Source organism: Pimephales promelas, chromosome 13 (assembly GCF_988280905.1).
Source record: "Pimephales promelas chromosome 13, fPimPro1.hap1.1, whole genome shotgun sequence".
NCBI classification, from domain to species: domain Eukaryota; kingdom Metazoa; phylum Chordata; class Actinopteri; order Cypriniformes; family Leuciscidae; genus Pimephales; species Pimephales promelas.
In genome coordinates this window covers 4,934,103-4,960,839 of record NC_142781.1, presented here as the reverse complement: position 1 = coordinate 4,960,839, position 26,737 = coordinate 4,934,103, and the positions used below count along the sequence as shown (strand labels likewise).

General features: G+C 46.5%; 42 non-coding genes across 42 annotated transcripts; all 42 read left to right on the top strand.

Moving 5' to 3' along the window:
- The first annotated feature begins 732 nt into the window (after window positions 1–732).
- On the top strand, window positions 733–814 carry trnas-cga (transfer RNA serine (anticodon CGA)). Its single transcript has one exon. It is a non-coding gene; the product is annotated as a tRNA-Ser (tRNA).
- A 465-nt stretch (window positions 815–1,279) lies between these two features.
- Window positions 1,280–1,352, top strand: trnak-uuu (transfer RNA lysine (anticodon UUU)). The gene has a single exon. It is a non-coding gene; the product is annotated as a tRNA-Lys (tRNA).
- A 499-nt stretch (window positions 1,353–1,851) lies between these two features.
- Window positions 1,852–1,933, top strand: trnas-uga (transfer RNA serine (anticodon UGA)). Its single transcript has one exon. It is a non-coding gene; the product is annotated as a tRNA-Ser (tRNA).
- Window positions 1,934–2,374: 441 nt separating this feature from the next.
- Window positions 2,375–2,456, top strand: trnas-uga (transfer RNA serine (anticodon UGA)). The gene has a single exon. It is a non-coding gene; the product is annotated as a tRNA-Ser (tRNA).
- Window positions 2,457–3,229: 773 nt separating this feature from the next.
- On the top strand, window positions 3,230–3,311 carry trnas-cga (transfer RNA serine (anticodon CGA)). Its single transcript has one exon. It is a non-coding gene; the product is annotated as a tRNA-Ser (tRNA).
- A 465-nt stretch (window positions 3,312–3,776) lies between these two features.
- trnak-uuu (transfer RNA lysine (anticodon UUU)) lies at window positions 3,777–3,849 on the top strand. The gene has a single exon. It is a non-coding gene; the product is annotated as a tRNA-Lys (tRNA).
- A 499-nt stretch (window positions 3,850–4,348) lies between these two features.
- trnas-uga (transfer RNA serine (anticodon UGA)) lies at window positions 4,349–4,430 on the top strand. Its single transcript has one exon. It is a non-coding gene; the product is annotated as a tRNA-Ser (tRNA).
- A 441-nt stretch (window positions 4,431–4,871) lies between these two features.
- trnas-uga (transfer RNA serine (anticodon UGA)) lies at window positions 4,872–4,953 on the top strand. Its single transcript has one exon. It is a non-coding gene; the product is annotated as a tRNA-Ser (tRNA).
- Window positions 4,954–5,726: 773 nt separating this feature from the next.
- Window positions 5,727–5,808, top strand: trnas-cga (transfer RNA serine (anticodon CGA)). The gene has a single exon. It is a non-coding gene; the product is annotated as a tRNA-Ser (tRNA).
- A 465-nt stretch (window positions 5,809–6,273) lies between these two features.
- trnak-uuu (transfer RNA lysine (anticodon UUU)) lies at window positions 6,274–6,346 on the top strand. Its single transcript has one exon. It is a non-coding gene; the product is annotated as a tRNA-Lys (tRNA).
- Window positions 6,347–6,845: 499 nt separating this feature from the next.
- On the top strand, window positions 6,846–6,927 carry trnas-uga (transfer RNA serine (anticodon UGA)). The gene has a single exon. It is a non-coding gene; the product is annotated as a tRNA-Ser (tRNA).
- A 441-nt stretch (window positions 6,928–7,368) lies between these two features.
- On the top strand, window positions 7,369–7,450 carry trnas-uga (transfer RNA serine (anticodon UGA)). Its single transcript has one exon. It is a non-coding gene; the product is annotated as a tRNA-Ser (tRNA).
- Window positions 7,451–8,223: 773 nt separating this feature from the next.
- On the top strand, window positions 8,224–8,305 carry trnas-cga (transfer RNA serine (anticodon CGA)). The gene has a single exon. It is a non-coding gene; the product is annotated as a tRNA-Ser (tRNA).
- Window positions 8,306–8,770: 465 nt separating this feature from the next.
- trnak-uuu (transfer RNA lysine (anticodon UUU)) lies at window positions 8,771–8,843 on the top strand. The gene has a single exon. It is a non-coding gene; the product is annotated as a tRNA-Lys (tRNA).
- Window positions 8,844–9,342: 499 nt separating this feature from the next.
- On the top strand, window positions 9,343–9,424 carry trnas-uga (transfer RNA serine (anticodon UGA)). The gene has a single exon. It is a non-coding gene; the product is annotated as a tRNA-Ser (tRNA).
- Window positions 9,425–9,865: 441 nt separating this feature from the next.
- On the top strand, window positions 9,866–9,947 carry trnas-uga (transfer RNA serine (anticodon UGA)). Its single transcript has one exon. It is a non-coding gene; the product is annotated as a tRNA-Ser (tRNA).
- Window positions 9,948–10,720: 773 nt separating this feature from the next.
- On the top strand, window positions 10,721–10,802 carry trnas-cga (transfer RNA serine (anticodon CGA)). Its single transcript has one exon. It is a non-coding gene; the product is annotated as a tRNA-Ser (tRNA).
- Window positions 10,803–11,267: 465 nt separating this feature from the next.
- Window positions 11,268–11,340, top strand: trnak-uuu (transfer RNA lysine (anticodon UUU)). Its single transcript has one exon. It is a non-coding gene; the product is annotated as a tRNA-Lys (tRNA).
- A 499-nt stretch (window positions 11,341–11,839) lies between these two features.
- Window positions 11,840–11,921, top strand: trnas-uga (transfer RNA serine (anticodon UGA)). The gene has a single exon. It is a non-coding gene; the product is annotated as a tRNA-Ser (tRNA).
- Window positions 11,922–12,362: 441 nt separating this feature from the next.
- Window positions 12,363–12,444, top strand: trnas-uga (transfer RNA serine (anticodon UGA)). Its single transcript has one exon. It is a non-coding gene; the product is annotated as a tRNA-Ser (tRNA).
- Window positions 12,445–13,217: 773 nt separating this feature from the next.
- On the top strand, window positions 13,218–13,299 carry trnas-cga (transfer RNA serine (anticodon CGA)). The gene has a single exon. It is a non-coding gene; the product is annotated as a tRNA-Ser (tRNA).
- Window positions 13,300–13,764: 465 nt separating this feature from the next.
- Window positions 13,765–13,837, top strand: trnak-uuu (transfer RNA lysine (anticodon UUU)). The gene has a single exon. It is a non-coding gene; the product is annotated as a tRNA-Lys (tRNA).
- Window positions 13,838–14,336: 499 nt separating this feature from the next.
- Window positions 14,337–14,418, top strand: trnas-uga (transfer RNA serine (anticodon UGA)). Its single transcript has one exon. It is a non-coding gene; the product is annotated as a tRNA-Ser (tRNA).
- A 441-nt stretch (window positions 14,419–14,859) lies between these two features.
- trnas-uga (transfer RNA serine (anticodon UGA)) lies at window positions 14,860–14,941 on the top strand. Its single transcript has one exon. It is a non-coding gene; the product is annotated as a tRNA-Ser (tRNA).
- Window positions 14,942–15,714: 773 nt separating this feature from the next.
- Window positions 15,715–15,796, top strand: trnas-cga (transfer RNA serine (anticodon CGA)). Its single transcript has one exon. It is a non-coding gene; the product is annotated as a tRNA-Ser (tRNA).
- Window positions 15,797–16,261: 465 nt separating this feature from the next.
- Window positions 16,262–16,334, top strand: trnak-uuu (transfer RNA lysine (anticodon UUU)). Its single transcript has one exon. It is a non-coding gene; the product is annotated as a tRNA-Lys (tRNA).
- Window positions 16,335–16,833: 499 nt separating this feature from the next.
- Window positions 16,834–16,915, top strand: trnas-uga (transfer RNA serine (anticodon UGA)). The gene has a single exon. It is a non-coding gene; the product is annotated as a tRNA-Ser (tRNA).
- Window positions 16,916–17,356: 441 nt separating this feature from the next.
- trnas-uga (transfer RNA serine (anticodon UGA)) lies at window positions 17,357–17,438 on the top strand. Its single transcript has one exon. It is a non-coding gene; the product is annotated as a tRNA-Ser (tRNA).
- Window positions 17,439–18,211: 773 nt separating this feature from the next.
- Window positions 18,212–18,293, top strand: trnas-cga (transfer RNA serine (anticodon CGA)). The gene has a single exon. It is a non-coding gene; the product is annotated as a tRNA-Ser (tRNA).
- Window positions 18,294–18,758: 465 nt separating this feature from the next.
- Window positions 18,759–18,831, top strand: trnak-uuu (transfer RNA lysine (anticodon UUU)). Its single transcript has one exon. It is a non-coding gene; the product is annotated as a tRNA-Lys (tRNA).
- A 499-nt stretch (window positions 18,832–19,330) lies between these two features.
- Window positions 19,331–19,412, top strand: trnas-uga (transfer RNA serine (anticodon UGA)). Its single transcript has one exon. It is a non-coding gene; the product is annotated as a tRNA-Ser (tRNA).
- Window positions 19,413–19,853: 441 nt separating this feature from the next.
- On the top strand, window positions 19,854–19,935 carry trnas-uga (transfer RNA serine (anticodon UGA)). The gene has a single exon. It is a non-coding gene; the product is annotated as a tRNA-Ser (tRNA).
- A 773-nt stretch (window positions 19,936–20,708) lies between these two features.
- Window positions 20,709–20,790, top strand: trnas-cga (transfer RNA serine (anticodon CGA)). The gene has a single exon. It is a non-coding gene; the product is annotated as a tRNA-Ser (tRNA).
- A 465-nt stretch (window positions 20,791–21,255) lies between these two features.
- trnak-uuu (transfer RNA lysine (anticodon UUU)) lies at window positions 21,256–21,328 on the top strand. Its single transcript has one exon. It is a non-coding gene; the product is annotated as a tRNA-Lys (tRNA).
- A 499-nt stretch (window positions 21,329–21,827) lies between these two features.
- On the top strand, window positions 21,828–21,909 carry trnas-uga (transfer RNA serine (anticodon UGA)). Its single transcript has one exon. It is a non-coding gene; the product is annotated as a tRNA-Ser (tRNA).
- A 441-nt stretch (window positions 21,910–22,350) lies between these two features.
- On the top strand, window positions 22,351–22,432 carry trnas-uga (transfer RNA serine (anticodon UGA)). Its single transcript has one exon. It is a non-coding gene; the product is annotated as a tRNA-Ser (tRNA).
- A 773-nt stretch (window positions 22,433–23,205) lies between these two features.
- trnas-cga (transfer RNA serine (anticodon CGA)) lies at window positions 23,206–23,287 on the top strand. Its single transcript has one exon. It is a non-coding gene; the product is annotated as a tRNA-Ser (tRNA).
- Window positions 23,288–23,752: 465 nt separating this feature from the next.
- Window positions 23,753–23,825, top strand: trnak-uuu (transfer RNA lysine (anticodon UUU)). The gene has a single exon. It is a non-coding gene; the product is annotated as a tRNA-Lys (tRNA).
- Window positions 23,826–24,324: 499 nt separating this feature from the next.
- On the top strand, window positions 24,325–24,406 carry trnas-uga (transfer RNA serine (anticodon UGA)). The gene has a single exon. It is a non-coding gene; the product is annotated as a tRNA-Ser (tRNA).
- Window positions 24,407–24,847: 441 nt separating this feature from the next.
- Window positions 24,848–24,929, top strand: trnas-uga (transfer RNA serine (anticodon UGA)). The gene has a single exon. It is a non-coding gene; the product is annotated as a tRNA-Ser (tRNA).
- A 773-nt stretch (window positions 24,930–25,702) lies between these two features.
- On the top strand, window positions 25,703–25,784 carry trnas-cga (transfer RNA serine (anticodon CGA)). The gene has a single exon. It is a non-coding gene; the product is annotated as a tRNA-Ser (tRNA).
- Window positions 25,785–26,249: 465 nt separating this feature from the next.
- trnak-uuu (transfer RNA lysine (anticodon UUU)) lies at window positions 26,250–26,322 on the top strand. Its single transcript has one exon. It is a non-coding gene; the product is annotated as a tRNA-Lys (tRNA).
- Window positions 26,323–26,737: the final 415 nt, after the last annotated feature.

Here is a 26,737-nt window from a genome sequence, read left to right as displayed (position 1 = left end):
AGCTGTATACAACCTGTATTTTTCTATTCATATGCAGCACATAAAACGGGCAACCCACATCCCCTTTCAGACTTGAAGTGAGCACTGTTTCAAAAGGCTCAGATCAACGCAGATTTTGGATATTCTATTCAGGCAATCGGAGCAATGGCTTTGGCATCCCCGATAACTTCAAAGCCTTCACAGCGTGCAGCTCAAGAGTTGGCGCATTCTATTTTGTGGAGAATCTTGCATATTAGTGTTCTAAAAATGTCGGAATTGTTCTCTCTTACATAGTGAAACAGAATCCTAGTCATTATGTACCAATTACTTATTTGTCCAAACCACTTTAGAGTTAGCAACTGGCCATGAAAAAAAAGATCACTCTTTCAATGTCAGTGTTCCTAGCTTTCCAGGAGCAGCCTACTTCTCTTGTCCCTTTACACATTGTGGCCTTACTCATTTACTGCCACAATTTTTAAGCTGACAAAGCAGGAACACTTCATGGAGAAAGTGCTGTTAAATCCCAGAGGTGCTTGCACCTTGTTTGGTACTTTGTGTTGTGCCTGCAGCATCCCCAGTCCAAATCCGGATCACGACACCCTGTTCGTCTAGGTGAAGACATCGTTGAACTCCCTTTTGCCATCACAGTACTTTAGACGAGTGCATCCTCTGCTGCCCGCATTCGCGTTGATGGTTGGCCCCAGTGTCCTCTCACATCCAGACAAGAAAACAGCATGTGACGGAAAGGCAGGAGTAGTCGTGGCCGAGAGGTTAAGGCGATGGACTCGAAATCCATTGGGGTTTCCCCGCGCAGGTTCGAACCCTGCCGACTACGCGGATCCTTGTTACTTTGTCAGTTTGCGAGATGAGTTGTGAAGTCCAGGAGCTGTGTACAATCTGGATGTTTCACATGCAGTCCTTAAAATGGGAAACCCACATCTCTTTTCAAGATTGAAGTGAGGACAGTTTCAAAAGTCTCAGATCAAACATGACTTTGGCCATTCTCTTCAGGCAATCTGATTTTTGAAATGTCGGATTTGTTCTCTCTTGGCATCGTGAAGCTCATTATGTACCAATTACTTGTTTGTCCAAACCACTTTAGAGTTAGCAACCGGCCATGAAAAAAAGAACACTCTTTCAATGTCAGTGTTCCTAGCTTGCCAGCAGCAGACAACCTCTCTTGTGCCTATATACATTGTGGCCTTCATCATTTAATGCCACAAATTTTAAGCTGGCAAAGCAGGAACACTTTATGGAGAAAGTGCTGTTAAATCCCTGAGGTGCCTGTGCTTTGGTAAGAGCCCGGATAGCTCAGTCGGTAGAGCATCAGGCTTTTAATCTGAGGGTCCAGGGTTCAAGTCCCTGTTCGGGCGAAGCTCTGTCGGTTTGTTGCAGACCTCCCCTAATCATTTGCTGTGCTCTCTTACCAGCGTTTGAGGGACGTGGGCTTCCTCTTCAAGAATATATGTGGCGATGTGTTGCTTCCAAACATTTGGTGTTGTTTTGCCTTCTGTAATGCTTGGTTGCTTTCTCAGAAAACAGTGGTGGGGGACTTCAGAGAAATGAGCTGGAGCTTGCTGTTGACTCTGTACGTTCAGTCACTTCTAAGCGGTTGTGCGCAGGCCTGAGTGAGTGGTTTGCTTTCTCTGTATAGTGTTTACTACTTTTTGTTGTGCCCGCAGCATCCCCAGTCCAAATCCGGATCACGACACTCTTTTTCGCTAAGTGAAGACGTCGTTGAATTCCTTTTTGCCATCACAGTATTTTAGCCGAGTGCATCCTCTGCTGCTCGCGTTCGCATCGATGGTTGGCCCCAGTGTCCTCTGTTGCTCACATCCAGAAAAGAAAACAGCATGTGACACAAAAGTAGGAGTAGTCGTGGCCGAGAGGTTAAGGCGATGGACTTGAAATCCATTGGGGTCTCCCCGCGCAGGTTCGAACCCTGCCGACTACGTAGATCCTCGCCACTTTGCCTGTGTGCGAAAGGAATTGTGATGTCCAAGAGCTGTGTACAACCTGGCTTTTTCTATTCATATGCAGCACTTAAAATTGGCAACCCACATCTCCTTTCAGACTTGAAGTGAGCACCGTTTCAAAAGGCTCAGATCAACGGTGATTTTGGATATTCTATTCAGGCAATCGGAGCAATGTCTTTGGCATCCCAGATAACTTTCTCTGTATAGTGTTTGGTACTTTTTGTTCTGCCCTCAGCATCCCCAGTCAAAATCCGGATCACGACACCATTTTCGTCTAGGTGAAGACGTCGTTGAACTCCTCTTTGCCATCACAGTATTTCAGCCGAGTGCATCCGATGCTGCTCGCATTCACATTGATGGTTGGCCCCTGTGTCCTCTCACATCCAGACAAGAAAATAGCATGTGACCAGACAGCAGGAGTAGTCGTGGCCGAGAGGTTAAGGCGATGGACTTGAAATCCATTGGGGTCTCCCCGCGCAGGTTCGAACCCTGCCGACTACGTGGATGTTTGTCTGTTTGCGCAAGGAACTGTGATATCCAGGAGCTGTATACAACCTGTATTTTTCTATTCATATGCAGCACATAAAACGGGCAACCCACATCCCCTTTCAGACTTGAAGTGAGCACTGTTTCAAAAGGCTCAGATCAACGCAGATTTTGGATATTCTATTCAGGCAATCGGAGCAATGGCTTTGGCATCCCCGATAACTTCAAAGCCTTCACAGCGTGCAGCTCAAGAGTTGGCGCATTCTATTTTGTGGAGAATCTTGCATATTAGTGTTCTAAAAATGTCGGAATTGTTCTCTCTTACATAGTGAAACAGAATCCTAGTCATTATGTACCAATTACTTATTTGTCCAAACCACTTTAGAGTTAGCAACTGGCCATGAAAAAAAAGATCACTCTTTCAATGTCAGTGTTCCTAGCTTTCCAGGAGCAGCCTACTTCTCTTGTCCCTTTACACATTGTGGCCTTACTCATTTACTGCCACAATTTTTAAGCTGACAAAGCAGGAACACTTCATGGAGAAAGTGCTGTTAAATCCCAGAGGTGCTTGCACCTTGTTTGGTACTTTGTGTTGTGCCTGCAGCATCCCCAGTCCAAATCCGGATCACGACACCCTGTTCGTCTAGGTGAAGACATCGTTGAACTCCCTTTTGCCATCACAGTACTTTAGACGAGTGCATCCTCTGCTGCCCGCATTCGCGTTGATGGTTGGCCCCAGTGTCCTCTCACATCCAGACAAGAAAACAGCATGTGACGGAAAGGCGGGAGTAGTCGTGGCCGAGAGGTTAAGGCGATGGACTCGAAATCCATTGGGGTTTCCCCGCGCAGGTTCGAACCCTGCCGACTACGCGGATCCTTGTTACTTTGTCAGTTTGCGAGATGAGTTGTGAAGTCCAGGAGCTGTGTACAATCTGGATGTTTCACATGCAGTCCTTAAAATGGGAAACCCACATCTCTTTTCAAGATTGAAGTGAGGACAGTTTCAAAAGTCTCAGATCAAACATGACTTTGGCCATTCTCTTCAGGCAATCTGATTTTTGAAATGTCGGATTTGTTCTCTCTTGGCATCGTGAAGCTCATTATGTACCAATTACTTGTTTGTCCAAACCACTTTAGAGTTAGCAACCGGCCATGAAAAAAAGAACACTCTTTCAATGTCAGTGTTCCTAGCTTGCCAGCAGCAGACAACCTCTCTTGTGCCTATATACATTGTGGTCTTCATCATTTAATGCCACAAATTTTAAGCTGGCAAAGCAGGAACACTTTATGGAGAAAGTGCTGTTAAATCCCTGAGGTGCCTGTGCTTTGGTAAGAGCCCGGATAGCTCAGTCGGTAGAGCATCAGACTTTTAATCTGAGGGTCCAGGGTTCAAGTCCCTGTTCGGGCGAAGCTCTGTCGGTTTGTTGCAGACCTCCCCTAATCATTTGCTGTGCTCTCTTACCAGCGTTTGAGGGACGTGGGCTTCCTCTTCAAGAATATATGTGGCGATGTGTTGCTTCCAAACATTTGGTGTTGTTTTGCCTTCTGTAATGCTTGGTTGCTTTCTCAGAAAACAGTGGTGGGGGACTTCAGAGAAATGAGCTGGAGCTTGCTGTTGACTCTGTACGTTCAGTCACTTCTAAGCGGTTGTGCGCAGGCCTGAGTGAGTGGTTTGCTTTCTCTGTATAGTGTTTACTACTTTTTGTTGTGCCCGCAGCATCCCCAGTCCAAATCCGGATCACGACACTCTTTTTCGCTAAGTGAAGACGTCGTTGAATTCCTTTTTGCCATCACAGTATTTTAGCCGAGTGCATCCTCTGCTGCTCGCGTTCGCATCGATGGTTGGCCCCAGTGTCCTCTGTTGCTCACATCCAGAAAAGAAAACAGCATGTGACACAAAAGTAGGAGTAGTCGTGGCCGAGAGGTTAAGGCGATGGACTTGAAATCCATTGGGGTCTCCCCGCGCAGGTTCGAACCCTGCCGACTACGTAGATCCTCGCCACTTTGCCTGTGTGCGAAAGGAATTGTGATGTCCAAGAGCTGTGTACAACCTGGCTTTTTCTATTCATATGCAGCACTTAAAATTGGCAACCCACATCTCCTTTCAGACTTGAAGTGAGCACCGTTTCAAAAGGCTCAGATCAACGGTGATTTTGGATATTCTATTCAGGCAATCGGAGCAATGTCTTTGGCATCCCAGATAACTTTCTCTGTATAGTGTTTGGTACTTTTTGTTCTGCCCTCAGCATCCCCAGTCAAAATCCGGATCACGACACCATTTTCGTCTAGGTGAAGACGTCGTTGAACTCCTCTTTGCCATCACAGTATTTCAGCCGAGTGCATCCGATGCTGCTCGCATTCACATTGATGGTTGGCCCCTGTGTCCTCTCACATCCAGACAAGAAAATAGCATGTGACCAGACAGCAGGAGTAGTCGTGGCCGAGAGGTTAAGGCGATGGACTTGAAATCCATTGGGGTCTCCCCGCGCAGGTTCGAACCCTGCCGACTACGTGGATGTTTGTCTGTTTGCGCAAGGAACTGTGATATCCAGGAGCTGTATACAACCTGTATTTTTCTATTCATATGCAGCACATAAAACGGGCAACCCACATCCCCTTTCAGACTTGAAGTGAGCACTGTTTCAAAAGGCTCAGATCAACGCAGATTTTGGATATTCTATTCAGGCAATCGGAGCAATGGCTTTGGCATCCCCGATAACTTCAAAGCCTTCACAGCGTGCAGCTCAAGAGTTGGCGCATTCTATTTTGTGGAGAATCTTGCATATTAGTGTTCTAAAAATGTCGGAATTGTTCTCTCTTACATAGTGAAACAGAATCCTAGTCATTATGTACCAATTACTTATTTGTCCAAACCACTTTAGAGTTAGCAACTGGCCATGAAAAAAAAGATCACTCTTTCAATGTCAGTGTTCCTAGCTTTCCAGGAGCAGCCTACTTCTCTTGTCCCTTTACACATTGTGGCCTTACTCATTTACTGCCACAATTTTTAAGCTGACAAAGCAGGAACACTTCATGGAGAAAGTGCTGTTAAATCCCAGAGGTGCTTGCACCTTGTTTGGTACTTTGTGTTGTGCCTGCAGCATCCCCAGTCCAAATCCGGATCACGACACCCTGTTCGTCTAGGTGAAGACATCGTTGAACTCCCTTTTGCCATCACAGTACTTTAGACGAGTGCATCCTCTGCTGCCCGCATTCGCGTTGATGGTTGGCCCCAGTGTCCTCTCACATCCAGACAAGAAAACAGCATGTGACGGAAAGGCAGGAGTAGTCGTGGCCGAGAGGTTAAGGCGATGGACTCGAAATCCATTGGGGTTTCCCCGCGCAGGTTCGAACCCTGCCGACTACGCGGATCCTTGTTACTTTGTCAGTTTGCGAGATGAGTTGTGAAGTCCAGGAGCTGTGTACAATCTGGATGTTTCACATGCAGTCCTTAAAATGGGAAACCCACATCTCTTTTCAAGATTGAAGTGAGGACAGTTTCAAAAGTCTCAGATCAAACATGACTTTGGCCATTCTCTTCAGGCAATCTGATTTTTGAAATGTCGGATTTGTTCTCTCTTGGCATCGTGAAGCTCATTATGTACCAATTACTTGTTTGTCCAAACCACTTTAGAGTTAGCAACCGGCCATGAAAAAAAGAACACTCTTTCAATGTCAGTGTTCCTAGCTTGCCAGCAGCAGACAACCTCTCTTGTGCCTATATACATTGTGGTCTTCATCATTTAATGCCACAAATTTTAAGCTGGCAAAGCAGGAACACTTTATGGAGAAAGTGCTGTTAAATCCCTGAGGTGCCTGTGCTTTGGTAAGAGCCCGGATAGCTCAGTCGGTAGAGCATCAGACTTTTAATCTGAGGGTCCAGGGTTCAAGTCCCTGTTCGGGCGAAGCTCTGTCGGTTTGTTGCAGACCTCCCCTAATCATTTGCTGTGCTCTCTTACCAGCGTTTGAGGGACGTGGGCTTCCTCTTCAAGAATATATGTGGCGATGTGTTGCTTCCAAACATTTGGTGTTGTTTTGCCTTCTGTAATGCTTGGTTGCTTTCTCAGAAAACAGTGGTGGGGGACTTCAGAGAAATGAGCTGAAGCTTGCTGTTGACTCTGTACGTTCAGTCACTTCTAAGCGGTTGTGCGCAGGCCTGAGTGAGTGGTTTGCTTTCTCTGTATAGTGTTTACTACTTTTTGTTGTGCCCGCAGCATCCCCAGTCCAAATCCGGATCACGACACTCTTTTTCGCTAAGTGAAGACGTCGTTGAATTCCTTTTTGCCATCACAGTATTTTAGCCGAGTGCATCCTCTGCTGCTCGCGTTCGCATCGATGGTTGGCCCCAGTGTCCTCTGTTGCTCACATCCAGAAAAGAAAACAGCATGTGACACAAAAGTAGGAGTAGTCGTGGCCGAGAGGTTAAGGCGATGGACTTGAAATCCATTGGGGTCTCCCCGCGCAGGTTCGAACCCTGCCGACTACGTAGATCCTCGCCACTTTGCCTGTGTGCGAAAGGAATTGTGATGTCCAAGAGCTGTGTACAACCTGGCTTTTTCTATTCATATGCAGCACTTAAAATTGGCAACCCACATCTCCTTTCAGACTTGAAGTGAGCACCGTTTCAAAAGGCTCAGATCAACGGTGATTTTGGATATTCTATTCAGGCAATCGGAGCAATGTCTTTGGCATCCCAGATAACTTTCTCTGTATAGTGTTTGGTACTTTTTGTTCTGCCCTCAGCATCCCCAGTCAAAATCCGGATCACGACACCATTTTCGTCTAGGTGAAGACGTCGTTGAACTCCTCTTTGCCATCACAGTATTTCAGCCGAGTGCATCCGATGCTGCTCGCATTCACATTGATGGTTGGCCCCTGTGTCCTCTCACATCCAGACAAGAAAATAGCATGTGACCAGACAGCAGGAGTAGTCGTGGCCGAGAGGTTAAGGCGATGGACTTGAAATCCATTGGGGTCTCCCCGCGCAGGTTCGAACCCTGCCGACTACGTGGATGTTTGTCTGTTTGCGCAAGGAACTGTGATATCCAGGAGCTGTATACAACCTGTATTTTTCTATTCATATGCAGCACATAAAACGGGCAACCCACATCCCCTTTCAGACTTGAAGTGAGCACTGTTTCAAAAGGCTCAGATCAACGCAGATTTTGGATATTCTATTCAGGCAATCGGAGCAATGGCTTTGGCATCCCCGATAACTTCAAAGCCTTCACAGCGTGCAGCTCAAGAGTTGGCGCATTCTATTTTGTGGAGAATCTTGCATATTAGTGTTCTAAAAATGTCGGAATTGTTCTCTCTTACATAGTGAAACAGAATCCTAGTCATTATGTACCAATTACTTATTTGTCCAAACCACTTTAGAGTTAGCAACTGGCCATGAAAAAAAAGATCACTCTTTCAATGTCAGTGTTCCTAGCTTTCCAGGAGCAGCCTACTTCTCTTGTCCCTTTACACATTGTGGCCTTACTCATTTACTGCCACAATTTTTAAGCTGACAAAGCAGGAACACTTCATGGAGAAAGTGCTGTTAAATCCCAGAGGTGCTTGCACCTTGTTTGGTACTTTGTGTTGTGCCTGCAGCATCCCCAGTCCAAATCCGGATCACGACACCCTGTTCGTCTAGGTGAAGACATCGTTGAACTCCCTTTTGCCATCACAGTACTTTAGACGAGTGCATCCTCTGCTGCCCGCATTCGCGTTGATGGTTGGCCCCAGTGTCCTCTCACATCCAGACAAGAAAACAGCATGTGACGGAAAGGCAGGAGTAGTCGTGGCCGAGAGGTTAAGGCGATGGACTCGAAATCCATTGGGGTTTCCCCGCGCAGGTTCGAACCCTGCCGACTACGCGGATCCTTGTTACTTTGTCAGTTTGCGAGATGAGTTGTGAAGTCCAGGAGCTGTGTACAATCTGGATGTTTCACATGCAGTCCTTAAAATGGGAAACCCACATCTCTTTTCAAGATTGAAGTGAGGACAGTTTCAAAAGTCTCAGATCAAACATGACTTTGGCCATTCTCTTCAGGCAATCTGATTTTTGAAATGTCGGATTTGTTCTCTCTTGGCATCGTGAAGCTCATTATGTACCAATTACTTGTTTGTCCAAACCACTTTAGAGTTAGCAACCGGCCATGAAAAAAAGAACACTCTTTCAATGTCAGTGTTCCTAGCTTGCCAGCAGCAGACAACCTCTCTTGTGCCTATATACATTGTGGTCTTCATCATTTAATGCCACAAATTTTAAGCTGGCAAAGCAGGAACACTTTATGGAGAAAGTGCTGTTAAATCCCTGAGGTGCCTGTGCTTTGGTAAGAGCCCGGATAGCTCAGTCGGTAGAGCATCAGACTTTTAATCTGAGGGTCCAGGGTTCAAGTCCCTGTTTGGGCGAAGCTCTGTCGGTTTGTTGCAGACCTCCCCTAATCATTTGCTGTGCTCTCTTACCAGCGTTTGAGGGACGTGGGCTTCCTCTTCAAGAATATATGTGGCGATGTGTTGCTTCCAAACATTTGGTGTTGTTTTGCCTTCTGTAATGCTTGGTTGCTTTCTCAGAAAACAGTGGTGGGGGACTTCAGAGAAATGAGCTGAAGCTTGCTGTTGACTCTGTACGTTCAGTCACTTCTAAGCGGTTGTGCGCAGGCCTGAGTGAGTGGTTTGCTTTCTCTGTATAGTGTTTACTACTTTTTGTTGTGCCCGCAGCATCCCCAGTCCAAATCCGGATCACGACACTCTTTTTCGCTAAGTGAAGACGTCGTTGAATTCCTTTTTGCCATCACAGTATTTTAGCCGAGTGCATCCTCTGCTGCTCGCGTTCGCATCGATGGTTGGCCCCAGTGTCCTCTGTTGCTCACATCCAGAAAAGAAAACAGCATGTGACACAAAAGTAGGAGTAGTCGTGGCCGAGAGGTTAAGGCGATGGACTTGAAATCCATTGGGGTCTCCCCGCGCAGGTTCGAACCCTGCCGACTACGTAGATCCTCGCCACTTTGCCTGTGTGCGAAAGGAATTGTGATGTCCAAGAGCTGTGTACAACCTGGCTTTTTCTATTCATATGCAGCACTTAAAATTGGCAACCCACATCTCCTTTCAGACTTGAAGTGAGCACCGTTTCAAAAGGCTCAGATCAACGGTGATTTTGGATATTCTATTCAGGCAATCGGAGCAATGTCTTTGGCATCCCAGATAACTTTCTCTGTATAGTGTTTGGTACTTTTTGTTCTGCCCTCAGCATCCCCAGTCAAAATCCGGATCACGACACCATTTTCGTCTAGGTGAAGACGTCGTTGAACTCCTCTTTGCCATCACAGTATTTCAGCCGAGTGCATCCGATGCTGCTCGCATTCACATTGATGGTTGGCCCCTGTGTCCTCTCACATCCAGACAAGAAAATAGCATGTGACCAGACAGCAGGAGTAGTCGTGGCCGAGAGGTTAAGGCGATGGACTTGAAATCCATTGGGGTCTCCCCGCGCAGGTTCGAACCCTGCCGACTACGTGGATGTTTGTCTGTTTGCGCAAGGAACTGTGATATCCAGGAGCTGTATACAACCTGTATTTTTCTATTCATATGCAGCACATAAAACGGGCAACCCACATCCCCTTTCAGACTTGAAGTGAGCACTGTTTCAAAAGGCTCAGATCAACGCAGATTTTGGATATTCTATTCAGGCAATCGGAGCAATGGCTTTGGCATCCCCGATAACTTCAAAGCCTTCACAGCGTGCAGCTCAAGAGTTGGCGCATTCTATTTTGTGGAGAATCTTGCATATTAGTGTTCTAAAAATGTCGGAATTGTTCTCTCTTACATAGTGAAACAGAATCCTAGTCATTATGTACCAATTACTTATTTGTCCAAACCACTTTAGAGTTAGCAACTGGCCATGAAAAAAAAGATCACTCTTTCAATGTCAGTGTTCCTAGCTTTCCAGGAGCAGCCTACTTCTCTTGTCCCTTTACACATTGTGGCCTTACTCATTTACTGCCACAATTTTTAAGCTGACAAAGCAGGAACACTTCATGGAGAAAGTGCTGTTAAATCCCAGAGGTGCTTGCACCTTGTTTGGTACTTTGTGTTGTGCCTGCAGCATCCCCAGTCCAAATCCGGATCACGACACCCTGTTCGTCTAGGTGAAGACATCGTTGAACTCCCTTTTGCCATCACAGTACTTTAGACGAGTGCATCCTCTGCTGCCCGCATTCGCGTTGATGGTTGGCCCCAGTGTCCTCTCACATCCAGACAAGAAAACAGCATGTGACAGAAAGGCAGGAGTAGTCGTGGCCGAGAGGTTAAGGCGATGGACTCGAAATCCATTGGGGTTTCCCCGCGCAAGTTCGAACCCTGCCGACTACGCGGATCCTTGTTACTTTGTCAGTTTGCGAGATGAGTTGTGAAGTCCAGGAGCTGTGTACAATCTGGATGTTTCACATGCAGTCCTTAAAATGGGAAACCCACATCTCTTTTCAAGATTGAAGTGAGGACAGTTTCAAAAGTCTCAGATCAAACATGACTTTGGCCATTCTCTTCAGGCAATCTGATTTTTGAAATGTCGGATTTGTTCTCTCTTGGCATCGTGAAGCTCATTATGTACCAATTACTTGTTTGTCCAAACCACTTTAGAGTTAGCAACCGGCCATGAAAAAAAGAACACTCTTTCAATGTCAGTGTTCCTAGCTTGCCAGCAGCAGACAACCTCTCTTGTGCCTATATACATTGTGGTCTTCATCATTTAATGCCACAAATTTTAAGCTGGCAAAGCAGGAACACTTTATGGAGAAAGTGCTGTTAAATCCCTGAGGTGCCTGTGCTTTGGTAAGAGCCCGGATAGCTCAGTCGGTAGAGCATCAGACTTTTAATCTGAGGGTCCAGGGTTCAAGTCCCTGTTCGGGCGAAGCTCTGTCGGTTTGTTGCAGACCTCCCCTAATCATTTGCTGTGCTCTCTTACCAGCGTTTGAGGGACGTGGGCTTCCTCTTCAAGAATATATGTGGCGATGTGTTGCTTCCAAACATTTGGTGTTGTTTTGCCTTCTGTAATGCTTGGTTGCTTTCTCAGAAAACAGTGGTGGGGGACTTCAGAGAAATGAGCTGAAGCTTGCTGTTGACTCTGTACGTTCAGTCACTTCTAAGCGGTTGTGCGCAGGCCTGAGTGAGTGGTTTGCTTTCTCTGTATAGTGTTTACTACTTTTTGTTGTGCCCGCAGCATCCCCAGTCCAAATCCGGATCACGACACTCTTTTTCGCTAAGTGAAGACGTCGTTGAATTCCTTTTTGCCATCACAGTATTTTAGCCGAGTGCATCCTCTGCTGCTCGCGTTCGCATCGATGGTTGGCCCCAGTGTCCTCTGTTGCTCACATCCAGAAAAGAAAACAGCATGTGACACAAAAGTAGGAGTAGTCGTGGCCGAGAGGTTAAGGCGATGGACTTGAAATCCATTGGGGTCTCCCCGCGCAGGTTCGAACCCTGCCGACTACGTAGATCCTCGCCACTTTGCCTGTGTGCGAAAGGAATTGTGATGTCCAAGAGCTGTGTACAACCTGGCTTTTTCTATTCATATGCAGCACTTAAAATTGGCAACCCACATCTCCTTTCAGACTTGAAGTGAGCACCGTTTCAAAAGGCTCAGATCAACGGTGATTTTGGATATTCTATTCAGGCAATCGGAGCAATGTCTTTGGCATCCCAGATAACTTTCTCTGTATAGTGTTTGGTACTTTTTGTTCTGCCCTCAGCATCCCCAGTCAAAATCCGGATCACGACACCATTTTCGTCTAGGTGAAGACGTCGTTGAACTCCTCTTTGCCATCACAGTATTTCAGCCGAGTGCATCCGATGCTGCTCGCATTCACATTGATGGTTGGCCCCTGTGTCCTCTCACATCCAGACAAGAAAATAGCATGTGACCAGACAGCAGGAGTAGTCGTGGCCGAGAGGTTAAGGCGATGGACTTGAAATCCATTGGGGTCTCCCCGCGCAGGTTCGAACCCTGCCGACTACGTGGATGTTTGTCTGTTTGCGCAAGGAACTGTGATATCCAGGAGCTGTATACAACCTGTATTTTTCTATTCATATGCAGCACATAAAACGGGCAACCCACATCCCCTTTCAGACTTGAAGTGAGCACTGTTTCAAAAGGCTCAGATCAACGCAGATTTTGGATATTCTATTCAGGCAATCGGAGCAATGGCTTTGGCATCCCCGATAACTTCAAAGCCTTCACAGCGTGCAGCTCAAGAGTTGGCGCATTCTATTTTGTGGAGAATCTTGCATATTAGTGTTCTAAAAATGTCGGAATTGTTCTCTCTTACATAGTGAAACAGAATCCTAGTCATTATGTACCAATTACTTATTTGTCCAAACCACTTTAGAGTTAGCAACTGGCCATGAAAAAAAAGATCACTCTTTCAATGTCAGTGTTCCTAGCTTTCCAGGAGCAGCCTACTTCTCTTGTCCCTTTACACATTGTGGCCTTACTCATTTACTGCCACAAATTTTAAGCTGACAAAGCAGGAACACTTCATGGAGAAAGTGCTGTTAAATCCCAGAGGTGCTTGCACCTTGTTTGGTACTTTGTGTTGTGCCTGCAGCATCCCCAGTCCAAATCCGGATCACGACACCCTGTTCGTCTAGGTGAAGACATCGTTGAACTCCCTTTTGCCATCACAGTACTTTAGACGAGTGCATCCTCTGCTGCCCGCATTCGCGTTGATGGTTGGCCCCAGTGTCCTCTCACATCCAGACAAGAAAACAGCATGTGACGGAAAGGCAGGAGTAGTCGTGGCCGAGAGGTTAAGGCGATGGACTCGAAATCCATTGGGGTTTCCCCGCGCAGGTTCGAACCCTGCCGACTACGCGGATCCTTGTTACTTTGTCAGTTTGCGAGATGAGTTGTGAAGTCCAGGAGCTGTGTACAATCTGGATGTTTCACATGCAGTCCTTAAAATGGGAAACCCACATCTCTTTTCAAGATTGAAGTGAGGACAGTTTCAAAAGTCTCAGATCAAACATGACTTTGGCCATTCTCTTCAGGCAATCTGATTTTTGAAATGTCGGATTTGTTCTCTCTTGGCATCGTGAAGCTCATTATGTACCAATTACTTGTTTGTCCAAACCACTTTAGAGTTAGCAACCGGCCATGAAAAAAAGAACACTCTTTCAATGTCAGTGTTCCTAGCTTGCCAGCAGCAGACAACCTCTCTTGTGCCTATATACATTGTGGTCTTCATCATTTAATGCCACAAATTTTAAGCTGGCAAAGCAGGAACACTTTATGGAGAAAGTGCTGTTAAATCCCTGAGGTGCCTGTGCTTTGGTAAGAGCCCGGATAGCTCAGTCGGTAGAGCATCAGACTTTTAATCTGAGGGTCCAGGGTTCAAGTCCCTGTTCGGGCGAAGCTCTGTCGGTTTGTTGCAGACCTCCCCTAATCATTTGCTGTGCTCTCTTACCAGCGTTTGAGGGACGTGGGCTTCCTCTTCAAGAATATATGTGGCGATGTGTTGCTTCCAAACATTTGGTGTTGTTTTGCCTTCTGTAATGCTTGGTTGCTTTCTCAGAAAACAGTGGTGGGGGACTTCAGAGAAATGAGCTGAAGCTTGCTGTTGACTCTGTACGTTCAGTCACTTCTAAGCGGTTGTGCGCAGGCCTGAGTGAGTGGTTTGCTTTCTCTGTATAGTGTTTACTACTTTTTGTTGTGCCCGCAGCATCCCCAGTCCAAATCCGGATCACGACACTCTTTTTCGCTAAGTGAAGACGTCGTTGAATTCCTTTTTGCCATCACAGTATTTTAGCCGAGTGCATCCTCTGCTGCTCGCGTTCGCATCGATGGTTGGCCCCAGTGTCCTCTGTTGCTCACATCCAGAAAAGAAAACAGCATGTGACACAAAAGTAGGAGTAGTCGTGGCCGAGAGGTTAAGGCGATGGACTTGAAATCCATTGGGGTCTCCCCGCGCAGGTTCGAACCCTGCCGACTACGTAGATCCTCGCCACTTTGCCTGTGTGCGAAAGGAATTGTGATGTCCAAGAGCTGTGTACAACCTGGCTTTTTCTATTCATATGCAGCACTTAAAATTGGCAACCCACATCTCCTTTCAGACTTGAAGTGAGCACCGTTTCAAAAGGCTCAGATCAACGGTGATTTTGGATATTCTATTCAGGCAATCGGAGCAATGTCTTTGGCATCCCAGATAACTTTCTCTGTATAGTGTTTGGTACTTTTTGTTCTGCCCTCAGCATCCCCAGTCAAAATCCGGATCACGACACCATTTTCGTCTAGGTGAAGACGTCGTTGAACTCCTCTTTGCCATCACAGTATTTCAGCCGAGTGCATCCGATGCTGCTCGCATTCACATTGATGGTTGGCCCCTGTGTCCTCTCACATCCAGACAAGAAAATAGCATGTGACCAGACAGCAGGAGTAGTCGTGGCCGAGAGGTTAAGGCGATGGACTTGAAATCCATTGGGGTCTCCCCGCGCAGGTTCGAACCCTGCCGACTACGTGGATGTTTGTCTGTTTGCGCAAGGAACTGTGATATCCAGGAGCTGTATACAACCTGTATTTTTCTATTCATATGCAGCACATAAAACGGGCAACCCACATCCCCTTTCAGACTTGAAGTGAGCACTGTTTCAAAAGGCTCAGATCAACGCAGATTTTGGATATTCTATTCAGGCAATCGGAGCAATGGCTTTGGCATCCCCGATAACTTCAAAGCCTTCACAGCGTGCAGCTCAAGAGTTGGCGCATTCTATTTTGTGGAGAATCTTGCATATTAGTGTTCTAAAAATGTCGGAATTGTTCTCTCTTACATAGTGAAACAGAATCCTAGTCATTATGTACCAATTACTTATTTGTCCAAACCACTTTAGAGTTAGCAACTGGCCATGAAAAAAAAGATCACTCTTTCAATGTCAGTGTTCCTAGCTTTCCAGGAGCAGCCTACTTCTCTTGTCCCTTTACACATTGTGGCCTTACTCATTTACTGCCACAAATTTTAAGCTGACAAAGCAGGAACACTTCATGGAGAAAGTGCTGTTAAATCCCAGAGGTGCTTGCACCTTGTTTGGTACTTTGTGTTGTGCCTGCAGCATCCCCAGTCCAAATCCGGATCACGACACCCTGTTCGTCTAGGTGAAGACATCGTTGAACTCCCTTTTGCCATCACAGTACTTTAGACGAGTGCATCCTCTGCTGCCCGCATTCGCGTTGATGGTTGGCCCCAGTGTCCTCTCACATCCAGACAAGAAAACAGCATGTGACGGAAAGGCAGGAGTAGTCGTGGCCGAGAGGTTAAGGCGATGGACTCGAAATCCATTGGGGTTTCCCCGCGCAGGTTCGAACCCTGCCGACTACGCGGATCCTTGTTACTTTGTCAGTTTGCGAGATGAGTTGTGAAGTCCAGGAGCTGTGTACAATCTGGATGTTTCACATGCAGTCCTTAAAATGGGAAACCCACATCTCTTTTCAAGATTGAAGTGAGGACAGTTTCAAAAGTCTCAGATCAAACATGACTTTGGCCATTCTCTTCAGGCAATCTGATTTTTGAAATGTCGGATTTGTTCTCTCTTGGCATCGTGAAGCTCATTATGTACCAATTACTTGTTTGTCCAAACCACTTTAGAGTTAGCAACCGGCCATGAAAAAAAGAACACTCTTTCAATGTCAGTGTTCCTAGCTTGCCAGCAGCAGACAACCTCTCTTGTGCCTATATACATTGTGGTCTTCATCATTTAATGCCACAAATTTTAAGCTGGCAAAGCAGGAACACTTTATGGAGAAAGTGCTGTTAAATCCCTGAGGTGCCTGTGCTTTGGTAAGAGCCCGGATAGCTCAGTCGGTAGAGCATCAGACTTTTAATCTGAGGGTCCAGGGTTCAAGTCCCTGTTTGGGCGAAGCTCTGTCGGTTTGTTGCAGACCTCCCCTAATCATTTGCTGTGCTCTCTTACCAGCGTTTGAGGGACGTGGGCTTCCTCTTCAAGAATATATGTGGCGATGTGTTGCTTCCAAACATTTGGTGTTGTTTTGCCTTCTGTAATGCTTGGTTGCTTTCTCAGAAAACAGTGGTGGGGGACTTCAGAGAAATGAGCTGAAGCTTGCTGTTGACTCTGTACGTTCAGTCACTTCTAAGCGGTTGTGCGCAGGCCTGAGTGAGTGGTTTGCTTTCTCTGTATAGTGTTTACTACTTTTTGTTGTGCCCGCAGCATCCCCAGTCCAAATCCGGATCACGACACTCTTTTTCGCTAAGTGAAGACGTCGTTGAATTCCTTTTTGCCATCACAGTATTTTAGCCGAGTGCATCCTCTGCTGCTCGCGTTCGCATCGATGGTTGGCCCCAGTGTCCTCTGTTGCTCACATCCAGAAAAGAAAACAGCATGTGACACAAAAGTAGGAGTAGTCGTGGCCGAGAGGTTAAGGCGATGGACTTGAAATCCATTGGGGTCTCCCCGCGCAGGTTCGAACCCTGCCGACTACGTAGATCCTCGCCACTTTGCCTGTGTGCGAAAGGAATTGTGATGTCCAAGAGCTGTGTACAACCTGGCTTTTTCTATTCATATGCAGCACTTAAAATTGGCAACCCACATCTCCTTTCAGACTTGAAGTGAGCACCGTTTCAAAAGGCTCAGATCAACGGTGATTTTGGATATTCTATTCAGGCAATCGGAGCAATGTCTTTGGCATCCCAGATAACTTTCTCTGTATAGTGTTTGGTACTTTTTGTTCTGCCCTCAGCATCCCCAGTCAAAATCCGGATCACGACACCATTTTCGTCTAGGTGAAGACGTCGTTGAACTCCTCTTTGCCATCACAGTATTTCAGCCGAGTGCATCCGATGCTGCTCGCATTCACATTGATGGTTGGCCCCTGTGTCCTCTCACATCCAGACAAGAAAATAGCATGTGACCAGACAGCAGGAGTAGTCGTGGCCGAGAGGTTAAGGCGATGGACTTGAAATCCATTGGGGTCTCCCCGCGCAGGTTCGAACCCTGCCGACTACGTGGATGTTTGTCTGTTTGCGCAAGGAACTGTGATATCCAGGAGCTGTATACAACCTGTATTTTTCTATTCATATGCAGCACATAAAACGGGCAACCCACATCCCCTTTCAGACTTGAAGTGAGCACTGTTTCAAAAGGCTCAGATCAACGCAGATTTTGGATATTCTATTCAGGCAATCGGAGCAATGGCTTTGGCATCCCCGATAACTTCAAAGCCTTCACAGCGTGCAGCTCAAGAGTTGGCGCATTCTATTTTGTGGAGAATCTTGCATATTAGTGTTCTAAAAATGTCGGAATTGTTCTCTCTTACATAGTGAAACAGAATCCTAGTCATTATGTACCAATTACTTATTTGTCCAAACCACTTTAGAGTTAGCAACTGGCCATGAAAAAAAAGATCACTCTTTCAATGTCAGTGTTCCTAGCTTTCCAGGAGCAGCCTACTTCTCTTGTCCCTTTACACATTGTGGCCTTACTCATTTACTGCCACAATTTTTAAGCTGACAAAGCAGGAACACTTCATGGAGAAAGTGCTGTTAAATCCCAGAGGTGCTTGCACCTTGTTTGGTACTTTGTGTTGTGCCTGCAGCATCCCCAGTCCAAATCCGGATCACGACACCCTGTTCGTCTAGGTGAAGACATCGTTGAACTCCCTTTTGCCATCACAGTACTTTAGACGAGTGCATCCTCTGCTGCCCGCATTCGCGTTGATGGTTGGCCCCAGTGTCCTCTCACATCCAGACAAGAAAACAGCATGTGACAGAAAGGCAGGAGTAGTCGTGGCCGAGAGGTTAAGGCGATGGACTCGAAATCCATTGGGGTTTCCCCGCGCAAGTTCGAACCCTGCCGACTACGCGGATCCTTGTTACTTTGTCAGTTTGCGAGATGAGTTGTGAAGTCCAGGAGCTGTGTACAATCTGGATGTTTCACATGCAGTCCTTAAAATGGGAAACCCACATCTCTTTTCAAGATTGAAGTGAGGACAGTTTCAAAAGTCTCAGATCAAACATGACTTTGGCCATTCTCTTCAGGCAATCTGATTTTTGAAATGTCGGATTTGTTCTCTCTTGGCATCGTGAAGCTCATTATGTACCAATTACTTGTTTGTCCAAACCACTTTAGAGTTAGCAACCGGCCATGAAAAAAAGAACACTCTTTCAATGTCAGTGTTCCTAGCTTGCCAGCAGCAGACAACCTCTCTTGTGCCTATATACATTGTGGTCTTCATCATTTAATGCCACAAATTTTAAGCTGGCAAAGCAGGAACACTTTATGGAGAAAGTGCTGTTAAATCCCTGAGGTGCCTGTGCTTTGGTAAGAGCCCGGATAGCTCAGTCGGTAGAGCATCAGACTTTTAATCTGAGGGTCCAGGGTTCAAGTCCCTGTTCGGGCGAAGCTCTGTCGGTTTGTTGCAGACCTCCCCTAATCATTTGCTGTGCTCTCTTACCAGCGTTTGAGGGACGTGGGCTTCCTCTTCAAGAATATATGTGGCGATGTGTTGCTTCCAAACATTTGGTGTTGTTTTGCCTTCTGTAATGCTTGGTTGCTTTCTCAGAAAACAGTGGTGGGGGACTTCAGAGAAATGAGCTGAAGCTTGCTGTTGACTCTGTACGTTCAGTCACTTCTAAGCGGTTGTGCGCAGGCCTGAGTGAGTGGTTTGCTTTCTCTGTATAGTGTTTACTACTTTTTGTTGTGCCCGCAGCATCCCCAGTCCAAATCCGGATCACGACACTCTTTTTCGCTAAGTGAAGACGTCGTTGAATTCCTTTTTGCCATCACAGTATTTTAGCCGAGTGCATCCTCTGCTGCTCGCGTTCGCATCGATGGTTGGCCCCAGTGTCCTCTGTTGCTCACATCCAGAAAAGAAAACAGCATGTGACACAAAAGTAGGAGTAGTCGTGGCCGAGAGGTTAAGGCGATGGACTTGAAATCCATTGGGGTCTCCCCGCGCAGGTTCGAACCCTGCCGACTACGTAGATCCTCGCCACTTTGCCTGTGTGCGAAAGGAATTGTGATGTCCAAGAGCTGTGTACAACCTGGCTTTTTCTATTCATATGCAGCACTTAAAATTGGCAACCCACATCTCCTTTCAGACTTGAAGTGAGCACCGTTTCAAAAGGCTCAGATCAACGGTGATTTTGGATATTCTATTCAGGCAATCGGAGCAATGTCTTTGGCATCCCAGATAACTTTCTCTGTATAGTGTTTGGTACTTTTTGTTCTGCCCTCAGCATCCCCAGTCAAAATCCGGATCACGACACCATTTTCGTCTAGGTGAAGACGTCGTTGAACTCCTCTTTGCCATCACAGTATTTCAGCCGAGTGCATCCGATGCTGCTCGCATTCACATTGATGGTTGGCCCCTGTGTCCTCTCACATCCAGACAAGAAAATAGCATGTGACCAGACAGCAGGAGTAGTCGTGGCCGAGAGGTTAAGGCGATGGACTTGAAATCCATTGGGGTCTCCCCGCGCAGGTTCGAACCCTGCCGACTACGTGGATGTTTGTCTGTTTGCGCAAGGAACTGTGATATCCAGGAGCTGTATACAACCTGTATTTTTCTATTCATATGCAGCACATAAAACGGGCAACCCACATCCCCTTTCAGACTTGAAGTGAGCACTGTTTCAAAAGGCTCAGATCAACGCAGATTTTGGATATTCTATTCAGGCAATCGGAGCAATGGCTTTGGCATCCCCGATAACTTCAAAGCCTTCACAGCGTGCAGCTCAAGAGTTGGCGCATTCTATTTTGTGGAGAATCTTGCATATTAGTGTTCTAAAAATGTCGGAATTGTTCTCTCTTACATAGTGAAACAGAATCCTAGTCATTATGTACCAATTACTTATTTGTCCAAACCACTTTAGAGTTAGCAACTGGCCATGAAAAAAAAGATCACTCTTTCAATGTCAGTGTTCCTAGCTTTCCAGGAGCAGCCTACTTCTCTTGTCCCTTTACACATTGTGGCCTTACTCATTTACTGCCACAAATTTTAAGCTGACAAAGCAGGAACACTTCATGGAGAAAGTGCTGTTAAATCCCAGAGGTGCTTGCACCTTGTTTGGTACTTTGTGTTGTGCCTGCAGCATCCCCAGTCCAAATCCGGATCACGACACCCTGTTCGTCTAGGTGAAGACATCGTTGAACTCCCTTTTGCCATCACAGTACTTTAGACGAGTGCATCCTCTGCTGCCCGCATTCGCGTTGATGGTTGGCCCCAGTGTCCTCTCACATCCAGACAAGAAAACAGCATGTGACGGAAAGGCAGGAGTAGTCGTGGCCGAGAGGTTAAGGCGATGGACTCGAAATCCATTGGGGTTTCCCCGCGCAGGTTCGAACCCTGCCGACTACGCGGATCCTTGTTACTTTGTCAGTTTGCGAGATGAGTTGTGAAGTCCAGGAGCTGTGTACAATCTGGATGTTTCACATGCAGTCCTTAAAATGGGAAACCCACATCTCTTTTCAAGATTGAAGTGAGGACAGTTTCAAAAGTCTCAGATCAAACATGACTTTGGCCATTCTCTTCAGGCAATCTGATTTTTGAAATGTCGGATTTGTTCTCTCTTGGCATCGTGAAGCTCATTATGTACCAATTACTTGTTTGTCCAAACCACTTTAGAGTTAGCAACCGGCCATGAAAAAAAGAACACTCTTTCAATGTCAGTGTTCCTAGCTTGCCAGCAGCAGACAACCTCTCTTGTGCCTATATACATTGTGGTCTTCATCATTTAATGCCACAAATTTTAAGCTGGCAAAGCAGGAACACTTTATGGAGAAAGTGCTGTTAAATCCCTGAGGTGCCTGTGCTTTGGTAAGAGCCCGGATAGCTCAGTCGGTAGAGCATCAGACTTTTAATCTGAGGGTCCAGGGTTCAAGTCCCTGTTCGGGCGAAGCTCTGTCGGTTTGTTGCAGACCTCCCCTAATCATTTGCTGTGCTCTCTTACCAGCGTTTGAGGGACGTGGGCTTCCTCTTCAAGAATATATGTGGCGATGTGTTGCTTCCAAACATTTGGTGTTGTTTTGCCTTCTGTAATGCTTGGTTGCTTTCTCAGAAAACAGTGGTGGGGGACTTCAGAGAAATGAGCTGAAGCTTGCTGTTGACTCTGTACGTTCAGTCACTTCTAAGCGGTTGTGCGCAGGCCTGAGTGAGTGGTTTGCTTTCTCTGTATAGTGTTTACTACTTTTTGTTGTGCCCGCAGCATCCCCAGTCCAAATCCGGATCACGACACTCTTTTTCGCTAAGTGAAGACGTCGTTGAATTCCTTTTTGCCATCACAGTATTTTAGCCGAGTGCATCCTCTGCTGCTCGCGTTCGCATCGATGGTTGGCCCCAGTGTCCTCTGTTGCTCACATCCAGAAAAGAAAACAGCATGTGACACAAAAGTAGGAGTAGTCGTGGCCGAGAGGTTAAGGCGATGGACTTGAAATCCATTGGGGTCTCCCCGCGCAGGTTCGAACCCTGCCGACTACGTAGATCCTCGCCACTTTGCCTGTGTGCGAAAGGAATTGTGATGTCCAAGAGCTGTGTACAACCTGGCTTTTTCTATTCATATGCAGCACTTAAAATTGGCAACCCACATCTCCTTTCAGACTTGAAGTGAGCACCGTTTCAAAAGGCTCAGATCAACGGTGATTTTGGATATTCTATTCAGGCAATCGGAGCAATGTCTTTGGCATCCCAGATAACTTTCTCTGTATAGTGTTTGGTACTTTTTGTTCTGCCCTCAGCATCCCCAGTCAAAATCCGGATCACGACACCATTTTCGTCTAGGTGAAGACGTCGTTGAACTCCTCTTTGCCATCACAGTATTTCAGCCGAGTGCATCCGATGCTGCTCGCATTCACATTGATGGTTGGCCCCTGTGTCCTCTCACATCCAGACAAGAAAATAGCATGTGACCAGACAGCAGGAGTAGTCGTGGCCGAGAGGTTAAGGCGATGGACTTGAAATCCATTGGGGTCTCCCCGCGCAGGTTCGAACCCTGCCGACTACGTGGATGTTTGTCTGTTTGCGCAAGGAACTGTGATATCCAGGAGCTGTATACAACCTGTATTTTTCTATTCATATGCAGCACATAAAACGGGCAACCCACATCCCCTTTCAGACTTGAAGTGAGCACTGTTTCAAAAGGCTCAGATCAACGCAGATTTTGGATATTCTATTCAGGCAATCGGAGCAATGGCTTTGGCATCCCCGATAACTTCAAAGCCTTCACAGCGTGCAGCTCAAGAGTTGGCGCATTCTATTTTGTGGAGAATCTTGCATATTAGTGTTCTAAAAATGTCGGAATTGTTCTCTCTTACATAGTGAAACAGAATCCTAGTCATTATGTACCAATTACTTATTTGTCCAAACCACTTTAGAGTTAGCAACTGGCCATGAAAAAAAAGATCACTCTTTCAATGTCAGTGTTCCTAGCTTTCCAGGAGCAGCCTACTTCTCTTGTCCCTTTACACATTGTGGCCTTACTCATTTACTGCCACAAATTTTAAGCTGACAAAGCAGGAACACTTCATGGAGAAAGTGCTGTTAAATCCCAGAGGTGCTTGCACCTTGTTTGGTACTTTGTGTTGTGCCTGCAGCATCCCCAGTCCAAATCCGGATCACGACACCCTGTTCGTCTAGGTGAAGACATCGTTGAACTCCCTTTTGCCATCACAGTACTTTAGACGAGTGCATCCTCTGCTGCCCGCATTCGCGTTGATGGTTGGCCCCAGTGTCCTCTCACATCCAGACAAGAAAACAGCATGTGACGGAAAGGCAGGAGTAGTCGTGGCCGAGAGGTTAAGGCGATGGACTCGAAATCCATTGGGGTTTCCCCGCGCAGGTTCGAACCCTGCCGACTACGCGGATCCTTGTTACTTTGTCAGTTTGCGAGATGAGTTGTGAAGTCCAGGAGCTGTGTACAATCTGGATGTTTCACATGCAGTCCTTAAAATGGGAAACCCACATCTCTTTTCAAGATTGAAGTGAGGACAGTTTCAAAAGTCTCAGATCAAACATGACTTTGGCCATTCTCTTCAGGCAATCTGATTTTTGAAATGTCGGATTTGTTCTCTCTTGGCATCGTGAAGCTCATTATGTACCAATTACTTGTTTGTCCAAACCACTTTAGAGTTAGCAACCGGCCATGAAAAAAAGAACACTCTTTCAATGTCAGTGTTCCTAGCTTGCCAGCAGCAGACAACCTCTCTTGTGCCTATATACATTGTGGTCTTCATCATTTAATGCCACAAATTTTAAGCTGGCAAAGCAGGAACACTTTATGGAGAAAGTGCTGTTAAATCCCTGAGGTGCCTGTGCTTTGGTAAGAGCCCGGATAGCTCAGTCGGTAGAGCATCAGACTTTTAATCTGAGGGTCCAGGGTTCAAGTCCCTGTTCGGGCGAAGCTCTGTCGGTTTGTTGCAGACCTCCCCTAATCATTTGCTGTGCTCTCTTACCAGCGTTTGAGGGACGTGGGCTTCCTCTTCAAGAATATATGTGGCGATGTGTTGCTTCCAAACATTTGGTGTTGTTTTGCCTTCTGTAATGCTTGGTTGCTTTCTCAGAAAACAGTGGTGGGGGACTTCAGAGAAATGAGCTGAAGCTTGCTGTTGACTCTGTACGTTCAGTCACTTCTAAGCGGTTGTGCGCAGGCCTGAGTGAGTGGTTTGCTTTCTCTGTATAGTGTTTACTACTTTTTGTTGTGCCCGCAGCATCCCCAGTCCAAATCCGGATCACGACACTCTTTTTCGCTAAGTGAAGACGTCGTTGAATTCCTTTTTGCCATCACAGTATTTTAGCCGAGTGCATCCTCTGCTGCTCGCGTTCGCATCGATGGTTGGCCCCAGTGTCCTCTGTTGCTCACATCCAGAAAAGAAAACAGCATGTGACACAAAAGTAGGAGTAGTCGTGGCCGAGAGGTTAAGGCGATGGACTTGAAATCCATTGGGGTCTCCCCGCGCAGGTTCGAACCCTGCCGACTACGTAGATCCTCGCCACTTTGCCTGTGTGCGAAAGGAATTGTGATGTCCAAGAGCTGTGTACAACCTGGCTTTTTCTATTCATATGCAGCACTTAAAATTGGCAACCCACATCTCCTTTCAGACTTGAAGTGAGCACCGTTTCAAAAGGCTCAGATCAACGGTGATTTTGGATATTCTATTCAGGCAATCGGAGCAATGTCTTTGGCATCCCAGATAACTTTCTCTGTATAGTGTTTGGTACTTTTTGTTCTGCCCTCAGCATCCCCAGTCAAAATCCGGATCACGACACCATTTTCGTCTAGGTGAAGACGTCGTTGAACTCCTCTTTGCCATCACAGTATTTCAGCCGAGTGCATCCGATGCTGCTCGCATTCACATTGATGGTTGGCCCCTGTGTCCTCTCACATCCAGACAAGAAAATAGCATGTGACCAGACAGCAGGAGTAGTCGTGGCCGAGAGGTTAAGGCGATGGACTTGAAATCCATTGGGGTCTCCCCGCGCAGGTTCGAACCCTGCCGACTACGTGGATGTTTGTCTGTTTGCGCAAGGAACTGTGATATCCAGGAGCTGTATACAACCTGTATTTTTCTATTCATATGCAGCACATAAAACGGGCAACCCACATCCCCTTTCAGACTTGAAGTGAGCACTGTTTCAAAAGGCTCAGATCAACGCAGATTTTGGATATTCTATTCAGGCAATCGGAGCAATGGCTTTGGCATCCCCGATAACTTCAAAGCCTTCACAGCGTGCAGCTCAAGAGTTGGCGCATTCTATTTTGTGGAGAATCTTGCATATTAGTGTTCTAAAAATGTCGGAATTGTTCTCTCTTACATAGTGAAACAGAATCCTAGTCATTATGTACCAATTACTTATTTGTCCAAACCACTTTAGAGTTAGCAACTGGCCATGAAAAAAAAGATCACTCTTTCAATGTCAGTGTTCCTAGCTTTCCAGGAGCAGCCTACTTCTCTTGTCCCTTTACACATTGTGGCCTTACTCATTTACTGCCACAAATTTTAAGCTGACAAAGCAGGAACACTTCATGGAGAAAGTGCTGTTAAATCCCAGAGGTGCTTGCACCTTGTTTGGTACTTTGTGTTGTGCCTGTAGCATCCCCAGTCCAAATCCGGATCACGACACCCTGTTCGTCTAGGTGAAGACATCGTTGAACTCCCTTTTGCCATCACAGTACTTTAGACGAGTGCATCCTCTGCTGCCCGCATTCGCGTTGATGGTTGGCCCCAGTGTCCTCTCACATCCAGACAAGAAAACAGCATGTGACGGAAAGGCACGAGTAGTCGTGGCCGAGAGGTTAAGGCGATGGACTCGAAATCCATTGGGGTTTCCCCGCGCAGGTTCGAACCCTGCCGACTACGCGGATCCTTGTTACTTTGTCAGTTTGCGAGATGAGTTGTGAAGTCCAGGAGCTGTGTACAATCTGGATGTTTCACATGCAGTCCTTAAAATGGGAAACCCACATCTCTTTTCAAGATTGAAGTGAGGACAGTTTCAAAAGTCTCAGATCAAACATGACTTTGGCCATTCTCTTCAGGCAATCTGATTTTTGAAATGTCGGATTTGTTCTCTCTTGGCATCGTGAAGCTCATTATGTACCAATTACTTGTTTGTCCAAACCACTTTAGAGTTAGCAACCGGCCATGAAAAAAAGAACACTCTTTCAATGTCAGTGTTCCTAGCTTGCCAGCAGCAGACAACCTCTCTTGTGCCTATATACATTGTGGTCTTCATCATTTAATGCCACAAATTTTAAGCTGGCAAAGCAGGAACACTTTATGGAGAAAGTGCTGTTAAATCCCTGAGGTGCCTGTGCTTTGGTAAGAGCCCGGATAGCTCAGTCGGTAGAGCATCAGACTTTTAATCTGAGGGTCCAGGGTTCAAGTCCCTGTTCGGGCGAAGCTCTGTCGGTTTGTTGCAGACCTACCCTGATCATTTGCTGTGCTCTCTTACCAGCGTTTGAGGGACGTGGGCTTCCTCTTCAAGAATATATGTGGCGATGTGTTGCTTCCAAACATTTGGTGTTGTTTTGCCTTCTGTAATGCTTGGTTGCTTTCTCAGAAAACAGTGGTGGGGGACTTCAGAGAAATGAGCTGGAGCTTGCTGTTGACTCTGTACGTTCAGTCACTTCTAAGCGGTTGTGCGCAGGCCTGAGTGAGTGGTTTGCTTTCTCTGTATAGTGTTTACTACTTTTTGTTGTGCCCGCAGCATCCCCAGTCCAAATCCGGATCACGACACTCTTTTTCGCTAAGTGAAGACGTCGTTGAATTCCTTTTTGCCATCACAGTATTTTAGCCGAGTGCATCCTCTGCTG